Source organism: Tachypleus tridentatus, chromosome 10, assembly GCF_004210375.1.
Source record: "Tachypleus tridentatus isolate NWPU-2018 chromosome 10, ASM421037v1, whole genome shotgun sequence".
Taxonomy (NCBI): domain Eukaryota; kingdom Metazoa; phylum Arthropoda; class Merostomata; order Xiphosura; family Limulidae; genus Tachypleus; species Tachypleus tridentatus.
In genome coordinates this window covers 113307406-113327213 of record NC_134834.1, presented here as the reverse complement: position 1 = coordinate 113327213, position 19808 = coordinate 113307406, and the positions used below count along the sequence as shown (strand labels likewise).

Below are 19808 nucleotides of genomic sequence, written 5' to 3'. Positions count from 1 at the left end.
TCCTATAACAAAAATGTTTTCCCAACAGTTTACCATTATAAACACTTAGTATTAAGGCACTTCAATTGAGCCAACCACTTTCTTTCTCTCTTTCGGGAAGGATTTTTTATCTCTTAAATCAGAAATTGTGAAAAAAGTGAGAGGTATCGATCAGCTCTTTGCGAGACCTACAAATTTCAACGTGAAAAAAAAAAAAAAAAAAAGTCATCATCACCCGGTATTCCCAGGTGGTCACCCTCCCAAGTACTAACCGGGCCCGCCGTTGCTTAGCTTCGGTGATCGGACGAGAACCGGCGCTTTCAACGTGGTATGAACGATGACAGTTTAATTCTCTTTCTTATTTGGTGTTTTAAGTGTTACTCTAAAAGAAAATCGTTGTCGCAGCCCAAAATTTCCTAGTTGTGAAATATAAGAGATGCTTTAGGAATTCACTTTTACTGGAGGACGCTGGAAAGTGGAGCCTGATAACTCTGGTTTGCGTTACACATCCCCGGAACTACACGAGTGTCATTTCGGGGGTATGGAAACTGTCGCTCACAGGCGTGTGTGTCATTGACTTAAATTGATCAATTTAGCCTCTGAGAACTTTTCTCAAACGTCTTTTAGTCACATGTTGGTGTTTATGTCTTCTTTATATTTCTTTCGGACCTACTTTCGCAAAATCTGGTATTTTACTCTCGTTACACAGGCCCACATCCCATCACTTACAGATGTGTGTGCAGAATTTAGATTTTAACACGAGCTTGCATCGGGATTAGAATTATTTAATATTCACCTTCTTTTATTCGTCATTTGGCTATACACATTAATTTACCTGTGTTTATTAACGTGTATTTTGGTTTCCATCGGGAGAAGTCGTGTGTACTCGCCTCCTTCTCCCCTACAACAAAATAGTATTAAACGCTGGTTACCGTCTAGTGGGAGTGCCTCAGAAGTCGCTCTTTTGTCTCTCGCTAAAGAAGTGTATGGATATTAATGAAAGTACGTTGCAAAACTGGGAATAATTCTCTGACGTTATAGAAACAGAATGAATAAAGGAACAGCACCTGTCACACTCGGCTACTACCGTTCGCGAGTCGGAAGCGTGCCACGTACCGAGTTCCTACTTATCTGAAGACGTTTCCTTCGCGTTTTGCTTTCACTGCTATGTTTTCAATTTTGCTTTTACTGTTTTGTAACTTTTTTTTTCTTGTTGTTTCTACTCACCTATTTTGTTTTATACCCAATAGCAAAGACTCTTGTCGTTATTGGAAAGTTAATTTTCAAATGTACATACATATAAAATAGATATTTGATTTATAAATAAGGTGTGCAATCGTCGGTGTCTCCGAGTGAAGGCTCTCTCTGCTGGGTTATATTTCTAGACAAAGTAATTTTACAAAACGTAGCGAACGAACGTTATGTAAGGAAACTCGAAATATTTGTCGCATCGCCTTTTCTGTGTAGCAGACAGATCCCTCGACAATTGCTTTTCTTAGGCAAAACGTGCACGAGCGAGACAATTTTGTGAAATAGGGAAACGTTTTAAATTCCATCTGTATAAGACTGCCTTAGATTGATGTGGGCTGGATCTACTCATTAACGAAGTTTCTGTTTTGTAGATTTCGCACCCTTTGTGCATTCCGAAGATCGACCCGCGAAGATAGTTTATTTCTTTTCTCTCCAATATACGTCTGATTGGAGGGGTTTGGTTTAAAGTGAAATGGAACGCGGCTCACGCCACCTGCTTAGAGAGCTGCTACTTTTCTTGAACGATCGCAGGAAATGAATGTTTGAACTTCGTTTTCGAAGCGTGTTTTATCAACTGACTTGTTGATGGAAAAGTTGATTAGTTCCTATAACAAAATGTTTTCCCAACAGTTTACCATTATAAACACTTAGTATTAAGGCACTTCAATTGAGCCAACCACTTTCTTTCTCTCTTTCGGGAAGGATTTTTTATCTCTTAAATCAGAAATTGTGAAAAAAGTGAGAGGTATCGATCAGCTCTTTGCGAGACCTACAAATTTCAACGTGAAAAAAAAAAAAAAAAAAAAGTCATCATCACCCGGTATTCCCAGGTGGTCACCCTCCCAAGTACTAACCGGGCCCGCCGTTGCTTAGCTTCGGTGATCGGACGAGAACCGGCTTTTTTTTTTTTTTTCTCTTTATTTATCCCACCTCAACGAGGGGGTATACACAGAAATACAACAAATAAAACACAAGTTAATGAATTAGCATGTAACAATAACTCTATAGATTACCATGCTGAAAATTACCACAAAGTTAATAAAATTAAGGAAAAAGAAATAAAAGAGGTAATTGGAACAGCAGGTAATCCAACAAACATTATAATGAACATTAACAAACAAGAAATCAATGGATCTTGCATTGGTAACAAAAATATAATGAAATAACAACTTATCTTAACAACGTACACAAGAAATAACCTTGGGCACCTTGGGTTACCAAGCTACCAACATAAGAATACACAGAATAAAAAACATTTAATGAGTTATGTAACAAAGATCTATGATAATGAAGATATATATGTCTCCGTACACGCACTTTAAACATGGAAATTAAATGAATGACGCGATTTCGTGCCAAAGAAACTGAACGAGCAGAACATATAACCTGACGTGCCAAACTTGTAATTAAACGGAATATGTTCCAGCATCTCCTGGGTAACGAAGGATGAGATCCCACTAAGAGGCATCTCCTCCATACCCAGTTTGATATGGGACATCCAAAATAAAATGCCAATAATTTATATACATATGACCACAAGGGCTGTACAAAAGGACATTGGAAAAACAGATGGTCTATGGTTTCTGGCGCCTGGGAACAGAAAGTGCACAACCCTGTGGGATGTCTGTCCATATGTATCAGCTTGACATTTGTGGTAATCGCCCGCAACCAGAGTAAATAATCCACATCACAAACAAAAAAACCCACAAAAGAAGAATAAGCGTTTTTACGAATGCGTTTCCAGTCTCCAGGAGGAACAATATCCCCCCAGTAGAATGGAGCAGGGAAATTAGTAGCGAGTGAAAACTGTATATATCCCACCAGTTGCCGCAGAGATAAACCTTGAAAATGAACTCGATTATCGGAGTGGTCCAGAAAATATAAATCCACAACACATGTGGACGACGGAAGAGGAGCCGGCTGGGTAGACAAAATCGGCAACCACTCCACAGGCAACGCCTCCTTGAGCATATGAAAATGTGAAAAAATTGTGCGGGCATTGGCCAACGGGTCAGCGTCCGTACACATTTCAATCACTGCCCCCACCGGAAGAAAAGCAGGGAGCACCTCGTACATTAAATGACGGACCTGAACCAAACCTGCGTTAATAAATTCAGGAAAATGAAATGTTCGGTGGCGAACATCAACAATAGCCGGATTGAAAAACAAAGGTTCATCAAAATTTGGGGAAAGAGGAGCTGGGACAATCCCTTTATCCCCAAGAAGAACCTTCCAGGCATGAAACATTTCCTGAATATAGAAAGGTAACGATTTCACAAAACGTGGCAAAATACGGCATTGAAGAATCCGAAAGCTTAAAGAGAGATTACCATAACAAGAAAAAAATCCAGAAAGAAGTTGTCGCAAGGTGGAAGGACAAGAAGCATCCAAACAACGCTGCAACAACTTCAAACGGAATGCGAGTTTACGAGTGTTAACATCAACCAAGTTGATACCTCCACAATCATAACTCCGAATCAGAATACCGTATGCCACTTTATGTATACCTCCCCGCCAAATAAAATCCAGTATACATTTGCGAAATCTAGCCTCAAACTGTCTTGGCAACGGGAGTATATTCAACGGGTACCATAACACCGATGCCACCAAGGAGTTCACCACAAGAGATTTACCCTTTAGCGACAAAGAACGAAATCGCCACGACACCAAGACACGAGATACCCTGCGCAATACACCCTGCCACGTATCTTGCAGCATGACATCGAAATTAGAGTGGAAAACTATTCCCAAAATCCGAATAGGATCCTGGGAAATTCTCAACTCACCAAGGACGAAGTCTGCAGAAGAGGCCAAACACCCAACCCACAAACCCTGACTCTTGGTCCAGTTGATCTTCCCACCAGTAGCTTTGCCAAAAGTTTGGCAGACATCCAACACATGCGGCAAAGATTCGGCGTCTCGTAAGGTTAAGGTGGTATCATCAGCATGCTGATAAGTAAGTGAAGGCGTGGTGAGTAGCACATCACCACCAATACCAGTAATATGTACATTATGGACTAACATATTTCGTAACGGTTCGACACTGAGAACGTAAAGTAGAGCAGACATGGGGCATCCTTGACGAATACCCCGAGTAATAGCAAAATCATTAGTGAGAAATCCATTAAACTTTACACAACTAGAAATAGAAGTATAGCAAAGACGAACCCAATGAACAAAAGTAGAACCAAAACCCATACGCAGAAGAAGTTGAAATAGATAGTCATAGGCCACCCGATCAAAAGCTTGCATCTGATCGAGCTTCAAAAAGATTCCACCCTGGCCGGTACGTGCTAAAGATTGCAATAGCAAAACGAGTGTTAATGGAGTATCAGCAACGTCCCGTCCAGGTATACACCCGGATTGGTCATCTGAAACTAAACTGGAGATCACAGACGAAAGGCGACGAGCCAGCACTTTGGCCAAAAGCTTATAGTCAGTACAAAGCAATGTCAAAGGCCGGCTGTTAGCCGCCAACCGTCGATCCCCCCTTTCGGGATAGGAACAATTACCCCAGAACACATTGTACGGAGCAACTGTGGAGAGTGAAACAGTTGAGACAAGACAGATAAAAAGTCGTCAACAAAAAGAGGTAGAAAATATTTGAAAAATTCGGAGGTAAAACCATCCAAACCAGGAGATTTGCCCAGCGGTAAACTGTCTAAAGCAGCGATAACTTCCGGAACCGTGAATGGAGCATCACAAATATTAGCTTGTTCACTGGAAAGAGTTCGATCAACAAATGAGAGAACTAAATCTATGTCTGCCTGCAGAACGATATCCTTAGAGTACAGTGCGGAATAATACTGATGTAAAACAGCAGCGATATCTTCCACACCGGACACCTCCACACCCCTATCAGTGAGCATGGATCTAAACTCAATTCTGCTTTGACGGACCTTTTCCATACGAAGAAAGTAAGACGTAGATCTCTCACCCTCCTCAAACCAACGAATATGAGATCGAATCCTCGCCCCCTCTATGGTATCGTGATCCAAAGTCTCCAATGCATCTTCAAGTTCATACAATTTGACCTTAGATCTACCAGGGAAACGGGTCAGTTTTCGAAGCTCACGATTGATGGACGACTCAAGCTGACATTTGCGAGAACGGGATGCCCGCGCACGAAGAATCGAATAACGCTCGGTAAGTAAACGGAACGCGCATTTCAATTGTTCATACCATTTAATTTTATCAGTCCCATAAACTGACCAACTACGACTTCTGGCGATCAACAGCTTAATGGCTTTCACATATTCGGCATCCCTCAATAACTGGTTATTGAAGTGCCAGAAATTAGGACCTCTGACAATTGGTCGCAGAGTAAGGTCGAAGCCCAATAAAGCGTGATCTGTAGCAGGAAACCACAACGTACGGAAACGTTGGACAGTCCCCTGCAAGGTAGAAGAAAGCAAAACCCTGTCAATACGTGACGACATCATCTCACCATTAACAAAACGCTTCCATGTGAAACCAGGTGTAGTCGGCGATATGAGTGAATGCGCATCAAGCAAATCAAACCTATTAAGAAACTGGACAAAAGCCGAACGGCTGGCGTCTCGGTAGAAACGGACCGGAAATCGATCGCGTGCCACATCCACCACACAATTAAAATCTCCCACAACAAGCAATCCTGTGCAACCATCCAAACAATACTCCAAGTTTTGGAAAAATTCCCGTCGCTCGGAGATATCGCGAGGAGCGTACACAGATGATAACAGATAAGACAAAGACTCGAAACTGAATTTGACTGTCAGAACCCTACCCACCCCATCAGAAGAAACGAATGTAACATTATCACACAAAAAACTGCTGTACCAAGATGGCAACCCCTTGTCGGCCAGAAGTAGAATTATTAAAAAAAGCTACACCTGGCCAAAATTTCAGAACGACATCAGGAAAATCATCAGTAAAAAACGTTTCCTGTAAACAAACAACATCAAAATTAGTAACAAAGTAATCCAGGTAATAAGCCAGCTTACTAACATTACGCAACCCATTACAATTCAAAACTCCCACCCTTAGTAAATGTACCATGCTAAAGAGAAAGTAAAGGTACAAGAATTGAAAGGAAACTGTCACAAACACAAAAATAACAAGAATAAATGTAAAGATCTAAGCAAATATGCACAAAGTTCAAATAACAATAAATGACAGTCTTACACGAACTGAAACAAACAAACTGTCACAAAAAACACATTTAAGGCTGCGACACCGCCTTCGCCTTCGCCCGAGATATCCGTAGTATTGGCACGTCCGACACCCGTTTTCGTCCACTGCCCTTCTTAGAAGTGTCACCAGGAGACATTGCCACCACACTAGCATACCTCCAACGACGAGGAAGAGGCACCTCCACATCGCCGGCGGTACTCACACCACTAACCGGAAGTGGCGGGAAGTGACGATCAAAATTGCGACTTGCAGCAGGGGGGTGACTACTTGCCCGTTCCCTGGCCCCACCAGAAACCGTCGATCGTCGGGCAGAAACATCGTCCACCACCCGATGGGTAGCTGCAGCCTTCTTTGAAAGGGGAACCTCCGAATCAACGCGTGGACAAACAGAAATGGTGTCAACATCATGAGGCACTGCACGAGAGGGAGCAGCCGTGTCTACTTCAGCGGCGTCACGAGAAGTAGTAGGCGTGGCCACTTCAGCGTCGTCACTAGAGGAAGTTCGAGGAACAACAAGCTTGGGACAACGTTGACGGACGTGTCCCTGCATATGACAATGTCGGCATATAAATTGGGGGCAATCGCGATATAGATGATCCGCCCCAAACATAAATTACATACTTTTGACTGGCGATCATGCTTCACTTTTACCAATACCGCCTTGCCCAAAGGATCAAAAACTTTTACTACGTACGGCAAAGAGATACACTTCTCACTAAAACACACACGAACATGGCGTATACCTAAGTATATGCCCTGGTCCCTCTTCCACACAATAGGGCTTTTCACCTCACAATCATAATCTTTAAGTTTATTTAGAATAATATCATCGTCGATATATTCGGGTACGTCCATAAATGACACAGTAATAGTACGTTTAGTGACACCATTAGCCGAACAGTGCACACCATTTACAGTTAGACCAGCATCTATAGCCAGGTCCACATCGTCGGGAAGAACAAAAGTTACCTCATATCCACCCGGGCGAGGAACTACAGCAGTGACCGAAGCAGCACCAAACGTAGAAATAACAGAATGGATAACGTCCCCATGGCTTGAATTGTCGTTTCCACAAAAACTGTACGACGCATAACTTCCATGACCTTCTTGGTTGATGAAGACATCGTCAAACAACTTGAAAAATACAAAATCTACAAAAAAAAAAAAAAGAACTACACGCTCACTAGGCTTAGCTGTTAAATTTACACTAAGGCAATGAGGAGCTCGAAAAACACGTCTGTACTCGTTGACGAGAACCGGCGCTTTCAACGTGGTATGAACGATGACAGTTTAATTTTCTTTCTTATTTGGTGTTTTAAGTGTTACTCTAAAAGAAAATCGTTGTCGCAGCCCAAAATTTCCTAGTTGTGAAATATAAGAGATGCTTTAGGAATTCACTTTTACTGGAGGACGCTGGAAAGTGGAGCCTGATAACTCTGGTTTGCGTTACACATCCCCGGAACTACACGAGTGTCATTTCGGGGGTATGGAAACTGTCGCTCACAGGCGTGTGTGTCATTGACTTAAATTGATCAATTTAGCCTCTGAGAACTTTTCTCAAACGTCTTTTAGTCACATGTTGGTGTTTATGTCTTCTTTATATTTCTTTCGGACCTACTTTCGCAAAATCTGGTATTTTACTCTCGTTACACAGGCCCACATCCCATCACTTACAGATGTGTGTGCAGAATTTAGATTTTAACACGAGCTTGCATCGGGATTAGAATTATTTAATATTCACCTTCTTTTATTCGTCATTTGGCTATACACATTAATTTACCTGTGTTTATTAACGTGTATTTTGGTTTCCATCGGGAGAAGTCGTGTGTACTCGCCTCCTTCTCCCCTACAACAAAATAGTATTAAACGCTGGTTACCGTCTAGTGGGAGTGCCTCAGAAGTCGCTCTTTTGTCTCTCGCTAAAGAAGTGTATGGATATTAATGAAAGTACGTTGCAAAACTGGGAATAATTCTCTGACGTTATAGAAACAGAATGAATAAAGGAACAGCACCTGTCACACTCGGCTACTACCGTTCGCGAGTCGGAAGCGTGCCACGTACCGAGTTCCTACTTATCTGAAGACGTTTCCTTCGCGTTTTGCTTTCACTGCTATGTTTTCAATTTTGCTTTTACTGTTTTGTAACTCTTTTTTTTTTCTTGTTGTTTCTACTCACCTATTTTGTTTTATACCCAATAGCAAAGACTCTTGTCGTTATTGGAAAGTTAATTTTCAAATGTACATACATATAAAATAGATATTTGATTTATAAATAAGGTGTGCAATCGTCGGTGTCTCCGAGTGAAGGCTCTCTCTGCTGGGTTATATTTCTAGACAAAGTAATTTTACAAAACGTAGCGAACGAACGTTATGTAAGGAAACTCGAAATATTTGTCGCATCGCCTTTTCTGTGTAGCAGACAGATCCCTCGACAATTGCTTTTCTTAGGCAAAACGTGCACGAGCGAGACAATTTTGTGAAATAGGGAAACGTTTTAAATTCCATCTGTATAAGACTGCCTTAGATTGATGTGGGCTGGATCTACTCATTAACGAAGTTTCTGTTTTGTAGATTTCGCACCCTTTGTGCATTCCGAAGATCGACCCGCGAAGATAGTTTATTTCTTTTCTCTCCAATATACGTCTGATTGGAGGGGTTTGGTTTAAAGTGAAATGGAACGCGGCTCACGCCACCTGCTTAGAGAGCTGCTACTTTTCTTGAACGATCGCAGGAAATGAATGTTTGAACTTCGTTTTCGAAGCGTGTTTTATCAACTGACTTGTTGATGGAAAAGTTGATTAGTTCCTATAACAAAAATGTTTTCCCAACAGTTTACCATTATAAACACCTAGTATTAAGGCACTTCAATTGAGCCAACCACTTTCTTTCTCTCTTTCGGGAAGGATTTTTTATCTCTTAAATCAGAAATTGTGAAAAAAGTAAGAGGTATCGATCAGCTCTTTGCGAGACCTACAAATTTCAACGAGAAAAAAAAAAAAAAAAAGTCATCATCACCCGGTATTCCCAGGTGGTCACCCTCCCAAGTACTAACCGGGCCCGCCGTTGCTTAGCTTCGGTGATCGGACGAGAACCGGCGCTTTCAACGTGGTATGAACGATGACAGTTTAATTTTCTTTCTTATTTGGTGTTTTAAGTGTTACTCTAAAAGAAAATCGTTGTCGCAGCCCAAAATTTCCTAGTTGTGAAATATAAGAGATGCTTTAGGAATTCACTTTTACTGGAGGACGCTGGAAAGTGGAGCCTGATAACTCTGGTTTGCGTTACACATCCCCGGAACTACACGAGTGTCATTTCGGGGGTATGGAAACTGTCGCTCACAGGCGTGTGTGTCATTGACTTAAATTGATCAATTTAGCCTCTGAGAACTTTTCTCAAACGTCTTTTAGTCACATGTTGGTGTTTATGTCTTCTTTATATTTCTTTCGGACCTACTTTCGCAAAATCTGGTATTTTACTCTCGTTACACAGGCCCACATCCCATCACTTACAGATGTGTGTGCAGAATTTAGATTTTTAACACGAGCTTGCATCGGGATTAGAATTATTTAATATTCACCTTCTTTTATTCGTCATTTGGCTATACACATTAATTTACCTGTGTTTATTAACGTGTATTTTGGTTTCCATCGGGAGAAGTCGTGTGTACTCGCCTCCTTCTCCCCTACAACAAAATAGTATTAAACGCTGGTTACCGTCTAGTGGGAGTGCCTCAGAAGTCGCTCTTTTGTCTCTCGCTAAAGAAGTGTATGGATATTAATGAAAGTACGTTGCAAAACTGGGAATAATTCTCTGACGTTATAGAAACAGAATGAATAAAGGAACAGCACCTGTCACACTCGGCTACTACCGTTCGCGAGTCGGAAGCGTGCCACGTACCGAGTTCCTACTTATCTGAAGACGTTTCCTTCGCGTTTTGCTTTCACTGCTATGTTTTCAATTTTGCTTTTACTGTTTTGTAACTTTTTTTTCTTGTTGTTTCTACTCACCTATTTTGTTTTATACCCAATAGCAAAGACTCTTGTCGTTATTGGAAAGTTAATTTTCAAATGTACATACATATAAAATAGATATTTGATTTATAAATAAGGTGTGCAATCGTCGGTGTCTCCGAGTGAAGGCTCTCTCTGCTGGGTTATATTTCTAGACAAAGTAATTTTACAAAACGTAGCGAACGAACGTTATGTAAGGAAACTCGAAATATTTGTCGCATCGCCTTTTCTGTGTAGCAGACAGATCCCTCGACAATTGCTTTTTCTTAGGCAAAACGTGCACGAGCGAGACAATTTTGTGAAATAGGGAAACGTTTTAAATTCCATCTGTATAAGACTGCCTTAGATTGATGTGGGCTGGATCTACTCATTAACGAAGTTTCTGTTTTGTAGATTTCGCACCCTTTGTGCATTCCGAAGATCGACCCGCGAAGATAGTTTATTTCTTTTCTCTCCAATATACGTCTGATTGGAGGGGTTTGGTTTAAAGTGAAATGGAACGCGGCTCACGCCACCTGCTTAGAGAGCTGCTACTTTTCTTGAACGATCGCAGGAAATGAATGTTTGAACTTCGTTTTCGAAGCGTGTTTTATCAACTGACTTGTTGATGGAAAAGTTGATTAGTTCCTATAACAAAAATGTTTTCCCAACAGTTTACCATTATAAACACCTAGTATTAAGGCACTTCAATTGAGCCAACCACTTTCTTTCTCTCTTTCGGGAAGGATTTTTTATCTCTTAAATCAGAAATTGTGAAAAAAGTAAGAGGTATCGATCAGCTCTTTGCGAGACCTACAAATTTCAACGAGAAAAAAAAAAAAAAAAAGTCATCATCACCCGGTATTCCCAGGTGGTCACCCTCCCAAGTACTAACCGGGCCCGCCGTTGCTTAGCTTCGGTGATCGGACGAGAACCGGCGCTTTCAACGTGGTATGAACGATGACAGTTTAATTTTCTTTCTTATTTGGTGTTTTAAGTGTTACTCTAAAAGAAAATCGTTGTCGCAGCCCAAAATTTCCTAGTTGTGAAATATAAGAGATGCTTTAGGAATTCACTTTTACTGGAGGACGCTGGAAAGTGGAGCCTGATAACTCTGGTTTGCGTTACACATCCCGGAACTACACGAGTGTCATTTCGGGGGTATGGAAACTGTCGCTCACAGGCGTGTGTGTCATTGACTTAAATTGATCAATTTAGCCTCTGAGAACTTTTCTCAAACGTCTTTTAGTCACATGTTGGTGTTTATGTCTTCTTTATATTTCTTTCGGACCTACTTTCGCAAAATCTGGTATTTTACTCTCGTTACACAGGCCCACATCCCATCACTTACAGATGTGTGTGCAGAATTTAGATTTTAACACGAGCTTGCATCGGGATTAGAATTATTTAATATTCACCTTCTTTTATTCGTCATTTGGCTATACACATTAATTTACCTGTGTTTATTAACGTGTATTTTGGTTTCCATCGGGAGAAGTCGTGTGTACTCGCCTCCTTCTCCCCTACAACAAAATAGTATTAAACGCTGGTTACCGTCTAGTGGGAGTGCCTCAGAAGTCGCTCTTTTGTCTCTCGCTAAAGAAGTGTATGGATATTAATGAAAGTACGTTGCAAAACTGGGAATAATTCTCTGACGTTATAGAAACAGAATGAATAAAGGAACAGCACCTGTCACACTCGGCTACTACCGTTCGCGAGTCGGAAGCGTGCCACGTACCGAGTTCCTACTTATCTGAAGACGTTTCCTTCGCGTTTTGCTTTCACTGCTATGTTTTCAATTTTGCTTTTACTGTTTTGTAACTTTTTTTTTCTTGTTGTTTCTACTCACCTATTTTGTTTTATACTCCAATAGCAAAGACTCTTGTCGTTATTGGAAAGTTAATTTTCAAATGCACATACATATAAAATAGATATTTGATTTATAAATAAGGTGTGCAATCGTCGGTGTCTCCGAGTGAAGGCTCTCTCTGCTGGGTTATATTTCTAGACAAAGTAATTTTACAAAACGTAGCGAACGAACGTTATGTAAGGAAACTCGAAATATTTGTCGCATCGCCTTTTCTGTGTAGCAGACAGATCCCTCGACAATTGCTTTTTCTTAGGCAAAACGTGCACGAGCGAGACAATTTTGTGAAATAGGGAAACGTTTTAAATTCCATCTGTATAAGACTGCCTTAGATTGATGTGGGCTGGATCTACTCATTAACGAAGTTTCTGTTTTGTAGATTTCGCACCCTTTGTGCATTCCGAAGATCGACCCGCGAAGATAGTTTATTTCTTTTCTCCAATATACGTCTGATTGGAGGGGTTTGGTTTAAAGTGAAATGGAACGCGGCTCACGCCACCTGCTTAGAGAGCTGCTACTTTTCTTGAACGATCGCAGGAAATGAATGTTTGAACTTCGTTTTCGAAGCGTGTTTTATCAACTGACTTGTTGATGGGAAAAGTTGATTGGTTCCTATAACAAAAATGTTTTCCCAACAGTTTACCATTATAAACACCTAGTATTAAGGCACTTCAATTGAGCCAACCACTTTCTTTCTCTCTTTCGGGAAGGATTTTTTATCTCTTAAATCAGAAATTGTGAAAAAAGTAAGAGGTATCGATCAGCTCTTTGCGAGACCTACAAATTTCAACGAGAAAAAAAAAAAAAAAAAAGTCATCATCACCCGGTATTCCCAGGTGGTCACCCTCCCAAGTACTAACCGGGCCCGCCGTTGCTTAGCTTCGGTGATCGGACGAGAACCGGCGCTTTCAACGTGGTATGAACGATGACAGTTTAATTTTCTTTCTTATTTGGTGTTTTAAGTGTTACTCTAAAAGAAAATCGTTGTCGCAGCCCAAAATTTCCTAGTTGTGAAATATAAGAGATGCTTTAGGAATTCACTTTTACTGGAGGACGCTGGAAAGTGGAGCCTGATAACTCTGGTTTGCGTTACACATCCCCGGAACTACACGAGTGTCATTTCGGGGGTATGGAAACTGTCGCTCACAGGCGTGTGTGTCATTGACTTAAATTGATCAATTTAGCCTCTGAGAACTTTTCTCAAACGTCTTTTAGTCACATGTTGGTGTTTATGTCTTCTTTATATTTCTTTCGGACCTACTTTCGCAAAATCTGGTATTTTACTCTCGTTACACAGGCCCACATCCCATCACTTACAGATGTGTGTGCAGAATTTAGATTTTAACACGAGCTTGCATCGGGATTAGAATTATTTAATATTCACCTTCTTTTATTCGTCATTTGGCTATACACATTAATTTACCTGTGTTTATTAACGTGTATTTTGGTTTCCATCGGGAGAAGTCGTGTGTACTCGCCTCCTTCTCCCCTACAACAAAATAGTATTAAACGCTGGTTACCGTCTAGTGGGAGTGCCTCAGAAGTCGCTCTTTTGTCTCTCGCTAAAGAAGTGTATGGATATTAATGAAAGTACGTTGCAAAACTGGGAATAATTCTCTGACGTTATAGAAACAGAATGAATAAAGGAACAGCACCTGTCACACTCGGCTACTACCGTTCGCGAGTCGGAAGCGTGCCACGTACCGAGTTCCTACTTATCTGAAGACGTTTCCTTCGCGTTTTGCTTTCACTGCTATGTTTTCAATTTTGCTTTTACTGTTTTGTAACTTTTTTTTTCTTGTTGTTTCTACTCACCTATTTTGTTTTATACCCAATAGCAAAGACTCTTGTCGTTATTGGAAAGTTAATTTTCAAATGCACATACATATAAAATAGATATTTGATTTATAAATAAGGTGTGCAATCGTCGGTGTCTCCGAGTGAAGGCTCTCTCTGCTGGGTTATATTTCTAGACAAAGTAATTTTACAAAACGTAGCGAACGAACGTTATGTAAGGAAACTCGAAATATTTGTCGCATCGCCTTTTCTGTGTAGCAGACAGATCCCTCGACAATTGCTTTTCTTAGGCAAAACGTGCACGAGCGAGACAATTTTGTGAAATAGGGAAACGTTTTAAATTCCATCTGTATAAGACTGCCTTAGATTGATGTGGGCTGGATCTACTCACGTGCACGAGCGAGACAATTTTGTGAAATAACGTTTTAAATTCCATCTGTATAAGACTGCCTTAGATTGATGTGGGCTGGATCTACTCATTAAGAAGTTTCTGTTTTGTAGATTTCGCACCCTTTGTGCATTCCGAAGATCGACCCGCGAAGATAGTTTATTTCTTTTCTCTCCAATATACGTCTGATTGGAGGGGTTTGGTTTAAAGTGAAATGGAACGCGGCTCACGCCACCTGCTTAGAGAGCTGCTACTTTTCTTGAACGATCGCATGAAACGAATGTTTGAACTTCGTTTTCGAAGCGTGTTTTATCAACTGACTTGTTGATGGGAAAAGTTGATTGGTTCCTATAACAAAAATGTTTTCCCAACAGTTTACCATTATAAACACCTAGTATTAAGGCACTTCAATTGAGCCAACCACTTTCTTTCTCTCTTTCGGGAAGGATTTTTTATCTCTTAAATCAGAAATTGTGAAAAAAAGTGAGAGGTATCGATCAGCTCTTTGCGAGACCTACAAATTTCAACGAAAAAAAAAAAAGTCATCATCACCCGGTATTCCCAGGTGGTCACCCTCCCAAGTACTAACCGGGCCCGCCGTTGCTTAGCTTCGGTGATCGGACGAGAACCGGCGCTTTCAACGTGGTATGAACGATGACAGTTTAATTTTCTTTCTTATTTGGTGTTTTAAGTGTTACTCTAAAAGAAAATCGTTGTCGCAGCCCAAAATTTCCTAGTTGTGAAATATAAGAGATGCTTTAGGAATTCACTTTTACTGGAGGACGCTGGAAAGTGGAGCCTGATAACTCTGGTTTGCGTTACACATCCCCGGAACTACACGAGTGTCATTTCGGGGGTATGGAAACTGTCGCTCACAGGCGTGTGTGTCATTGACTTAAATTGATCAATTTAGCCTCTGAGAACTTTTCTCAAACGTCTTTTAGTCACATGTTGGTGTTTATGTCTTCTTTATATTTCTTTCGGACCTACTTTCGCAAAATCTGGTATTTTACTCTCGTTACACAGGCCCACATCCCATCACTTACAGATGTGTGTGCAGAATTTAGATTTTAACACGAGCTTGCATCGGGATTAGAATTATTTAATATTCACCTTCTTTTATTCGTCATTTGGCTATACACATTAATTTACCTGTGTTTATTAACGTGTATTTTGGTTTCCATCGGGAGAAGTCGTGTGTACTCGCCTCCTTCTCCCCTACAACAAAATAGTATTAAACGCTGGTTACCGTCTAGTGGGAGTGCCTCAGAAGTCGCTCTTTTGTCTCTCGCTAAAGAAGTGTATGGATATTAATGAAAGTACGTTGCAAAACTGGGAATAATTCTCTGACGTTATAGAAACAGAATGAATAAAGGAACAGCACCTGTCACACTCGGCTACTACCGTTCGCGAGTCGGAAGCGTGCCACGTACCGAGTTCCTACTTATCTGAAGACGTTTCCTTCGCGTTTTGCTTTCACTGCTATGTTTTCAATTTTGCTTTTACTGTTTTGTAACTTTTTTTTTCTTGTTGTTTCTACTCACCTATTTTGTTTTATACCCAATAGCAAAGACTCTTGTCGTTATTGGAAAGTTAATTTTCAAATGTACATACATATAAAATAGATATTTGATTTATAAATAAGGTGTGCAATCGTCGGTGTCTCCGAGTGAAGGCTCTCTCTGCTGGGTTATATTTCTAGACAAAGTAATTTTACAAAACGTAGCGAACGAACGTTATGTAAGGAAACTCGAAATATTTGTCGCATCGCCTTTTCTGTGTAGCAGACAGATCCCTCGACAATTGCTTTTCTTAGGCAAAACGTGCACGAGCGAGACAATTTTGTGAAATAGGGAAACGTTTTAAATTCCATCTGTATAAGACTGCCTTAGATTGATGTGGGCTGGATCTACTCATTAACGAAGTTTCTGTTTTGTAGATTTCGCACCCTTTGTGCATTCCGAAGATCGACCCGCGAAGATAGTTTATTTCTTTTCTCTCCAATATACGTCTGATTGGAGGGGTTTGGTTTAAAGTGAAATGGAACGCGGCTCACGCCACCTGCTTAGAGAGCTGCTACTTTTCTTGAACGATCGCAGGAAATGAATGTTTGAACTTCGTTTTCGAAGCGTGTTTTATCAACTGACTTGTTGATGGAAAAGTTGATTAGTTCCTATAACAAAAATGTTTTCCCAACAGTTTACCATTATAAACACCTAGTATTAAGGCACTTCAATTGAGCCAACCAATTTCTTTCTCTCTTTCGGGAAGGATTTTTTATCTCTTAAATCAGAAATTGTGAAAAAAGTGAGAGGTATCGATCAGCTCTTTGCGAGACCTACAAATTTCAACGTGAAAAAAAAAAAAAAAAAAAGTCATCATCACCCGGTATTCCCAGGTGGTCACCCTCCCAAGTACTAACCGGGCCCGCCGTTGCTTAGCTTCGGTGATCGGACGAGAACCGGCGCTTTCAACGTGGTATGAACGATGACAGTTTAATTTTCTTTCTTATTTGGTGTTTTAAGTGTTACTCTAAAGAAAATCGTTGTCGCAGCCCAAAATTTCCTAGTTGTGAAATATAAGAGATGCTTTAGGAATTCACTTTTACTGGAGGACGCTGGAAAGTGGAGCCTGATAACTCTGGTTTGCGTTACACATCCCCGGAACTACACGAGTGTCATTTCGGGGGTATGGAAACTGTCGCTCACAGGCGTGTGTGTCATTGACTTAAATTGATCAATTTAGCCTCTGAGAACTTTTCTCAAACGTCTTTTAGTCACATGTTGGTGTTTATGTCTTCTTTATATTTCTTTCGGACCTACTTTCGCAAAATCTGGTATTTTACTCTCGTTACACAGGCCCACATCCCATCACTTACAGATGTGTGTGCAGAATTTAGATTTTTAACACGAGCTTGCATCGGGATTAGAATTATTTAATATTCACCTTCTTTTATTCGTCATTTGGCTATACACATTAATTTACCTGTGTTTATTAACGTGTATTTTGGTTTCCATCGGGAGAAGTCGTGTGTACTCGCCTCCTTCTCCCCTACAACAAAATAGTATTAAACGCTGGTTACCGTCTAGTGGGAGTGCCTCAGAAGTCGCTCTTTTGTCTCTCGCTAAAGAAGTGTATGGATATTAATGAAAGTACGTTGCAAAAACTGGGAATAATTCTCTGACGTTATAGAAACAGAATGAATAAAGGAACAGCACCTGTCACACTCGGCTACTACCGTTCGCGAGTCGGAAGCGTGCCACGTACCGAGTTCCTACTTATCTGAAGACGTTTCCTTCGCGTTTTGCTTTCACTGCTATGTTTTCAATTTTGCTTTTACTGTTTTGTAACTTTTTTTTTCTTGTTGTTTCTACTCACCTATTTTGTTTTATACCCAATAGCAAAGACTCTTGTCGTTATTGGAAAGTTAATTTTCAAATGTACATACATATAAAATAGATATTTGATTTATAAATAAGGTGTGCAATCGTCGGTGTCTCCGAGTGAAGTCTCTCTCTGCTGGGTTATATTTCTAGACAAAGTAATTTTACAAAACGTAGCGAACGAACGTTATGTAAGGAAACTCGAAATATTTGTCGCATCGCCTTTTCTGTGTAGCAGACAGATCCCTCGACAATTGCTTTTTCCCAGGCAAAACGTGCACGAGCGAGACAATTTTGTGAAATAGGGAAACGTTTTAAATTCCATCTGTATAAGACTGCCTTAGATTGATGTGGGCTGGATCTACTCATTAACGAAGTTTCTGTTTTGTAGATTTCGCACCCTTTGTGCATTCCGAAGATCGACCCGCGAAGATAGTTTACTCGACAATTGCTTTTCTTAGGCAAAACGTGCACGAGCGAGACAATTTTGTGAAATAGGGAAACGTTTTAAATTCCATCTGTATAAGACTGCCTTAGATTGATGTGGGCTGGATCTACTCATTAACGAAGTTTCTGTTTTGTAGATTTCGCACCCTTTGTGCATTCGAAGATCGACCCGCGAAGATAGTTTATTTCTTTTCTCTCAATATACGTCTGATTGGAGGGGTTTGGTTTAAAGTGAAATGGAACGCGGCTCACGCCACCTGCTTAGAGAGCTGCTACTTTTCTTGAACGATCGCAGGAAATGAATGTTTGAACTTCGTTTTCGAAGCGTGTTTTATCAACTGACTTGTTGATGGAAAAGTTGATTAGTTCCTATAACAAAAATGTTTTCCCAACAGTTTACCATTATAAACACCTAGTATTAAGGCACTTCAATTGAGCCAACCACTTTCTTTCTCTCTTTCGGGAAGGATTTTTTATCTCTTAAATCAGAAATTGTGAAAAAAGTAAGAGGTATCGATCAGCTCTTTGCGAGACCTACAAATTTCAACGTGAAAAAAAAAAAAAAAAAGTCATCATCACCCGGTATTCCCAGGTGGTCACCCTCCCAAGTACTAACCGGGCCCGCCGTTGCTTAGCTTCGGTGATCGGACGAGAACCGGCGCTTTCAACGTGGTATGAACGATGACAGTTTAATTTTCTTTCTTATTTGGTGTTTTAAGTGTTACTCTAAAAGAAAATCGTTGTCGCAGCCCAAAATTTCCTAGTTGTGAAATATAAGAGATGCTTTAGGAATTCACTTTTACTGGAGGACGCTGGAAAGTGGAGCCTGATAACTCTGGTTTGCGTTACACATCCCGGAACTACACGAGTGTCATTTCGGGGGTATGGAAACTGTCGCTCACAGGCGTGTGTGTCATTCACATGGAACACTTAAATTGATCAATTTAGCCTCTGAGAACTTTTCTCAAACGTCTTTTAGTCACATGTTGGTGTTTATGTCTTCTTTATATTTCTTTCGGACCTACTTTCGCAAAATCTGGTATTTTACTCTCGTTACACAGGCCCACATCCCATCACTTACAGATGTGTGTGCAGAATTTAGATTTTTAACACGAGCTTGCATCGGGATTAGAATTATTTAATATTCACCTTCTTTTATTCGTCATTTGGCTATACACATTAATTTACCTGTGTTTATTAACGTGTATTTTGGTTTCCATCGGGAGAAGTCGTGTGTACTCGCCTCCTTCTCCCCTACAACAAAATAGTATTAAACGCTGGTTACCGTCTAGTGGGAGTGCCTCAGAAGTCGCTCTTTTGTCTCTCGCTAAAGAAGTGTATGGATATTAATGAAAGTACGTTGCAAAACTGGGAATAATTCTCTGACGTTATAGAAACAGAATGAATAAAGGAACAGCACCTGTCACACTCGGCTACTACCGTTCGCGAGTCGGAAGCGTGCCACGTACCGAGTTCCTACTTATCTGAAGACGTTTTCTTCGCGTTTTGCTTTCACTGCTATGTTTTCAATTTTGC

At 40.6% G+C, this 19808-nt stretch overlaps 7 non-coding genes across 7 annotated transcripts; all 7 read right to left on the bottom strand.

Moving 5' to 3' along the window:
• Window positions 1-202: 202 nt before the first annotated feature.
• LOC143231212 (5S ribosomal RNA) lies at window positions 203-321 on the bottom strand. Its single transcript, XR_013016839.1, has one exon. It is a non-coding gene; the product is annotated as a 5S ribosomal RNA (ribosomal RNA).
• A 9083-nt stretch (window positions 322-9404) lies between these two features.
• On the bottom strand, window positions 9405-9523 carry LOC143231211 (5S ribosomal RNA). Its single transcript, XR_013016838.1, has one exon. It is a non-coding gene; the product is annotated as a 5S ribosomal RNA (ribosomal RNA).
• Window positions 9524-11236: 1713 nt separating this feature from the next.
• Window positions 11237-11355, bottom strand: LOC143231210 (5S ribosomal RNA). The gene has a single exon (XR_013016837.1). It is a non-coding gene; the product is annotated as a 5S ribosomal RNA (ribosomal RNA).
• Window positions 11356-13068: 1713 nt separating this feature from the next.
• Window positions 13069-13187, bottom strand: LOC143231209 (5S ribosomal RNA). Its single transcript, XR_013016836.1, has one exon. It is a non-coding gene; the product is annotated as a 5S ribosomal RNA (ribosomal RNA).
• Window positions 13188-14982: 1795 nt separating this feature from the next.
• Window positions 14983-15101, bottom strand: LOC143231202 (5S ribosomal RNA). Its single transcript, XR_013016830.1, has one exon. It is a non-coding gene; the product is annotated as a 5S ribosomal RNA (ribosomal RNA).
• Window positions 15102-16815: 1714 nt separating this feature from the next.
• Window positions 16816-16934, bottom strand: LOC143231190 (5S ribosomal RNA). Its single transcript, XR_013016820.1, has one exon. It is a non-coding gene; the product is annotated as a 5S ribosomal RNA (ribosomal RNA).
• Window positions 16935-18839: 1905 nt separating this feature from the next.
• On the bottom strand, window positions 18840-18958 carry LOC143231178 (5S ribosomal RNA). Its single transcript, XR_013016809.1, has one exon. It is a non-coding gene; the product is annotated as a 5S ribosomal RNA (ribosomal RNA).
• Window positions 18959-19808: the final 850 nt, after the last annotated feature.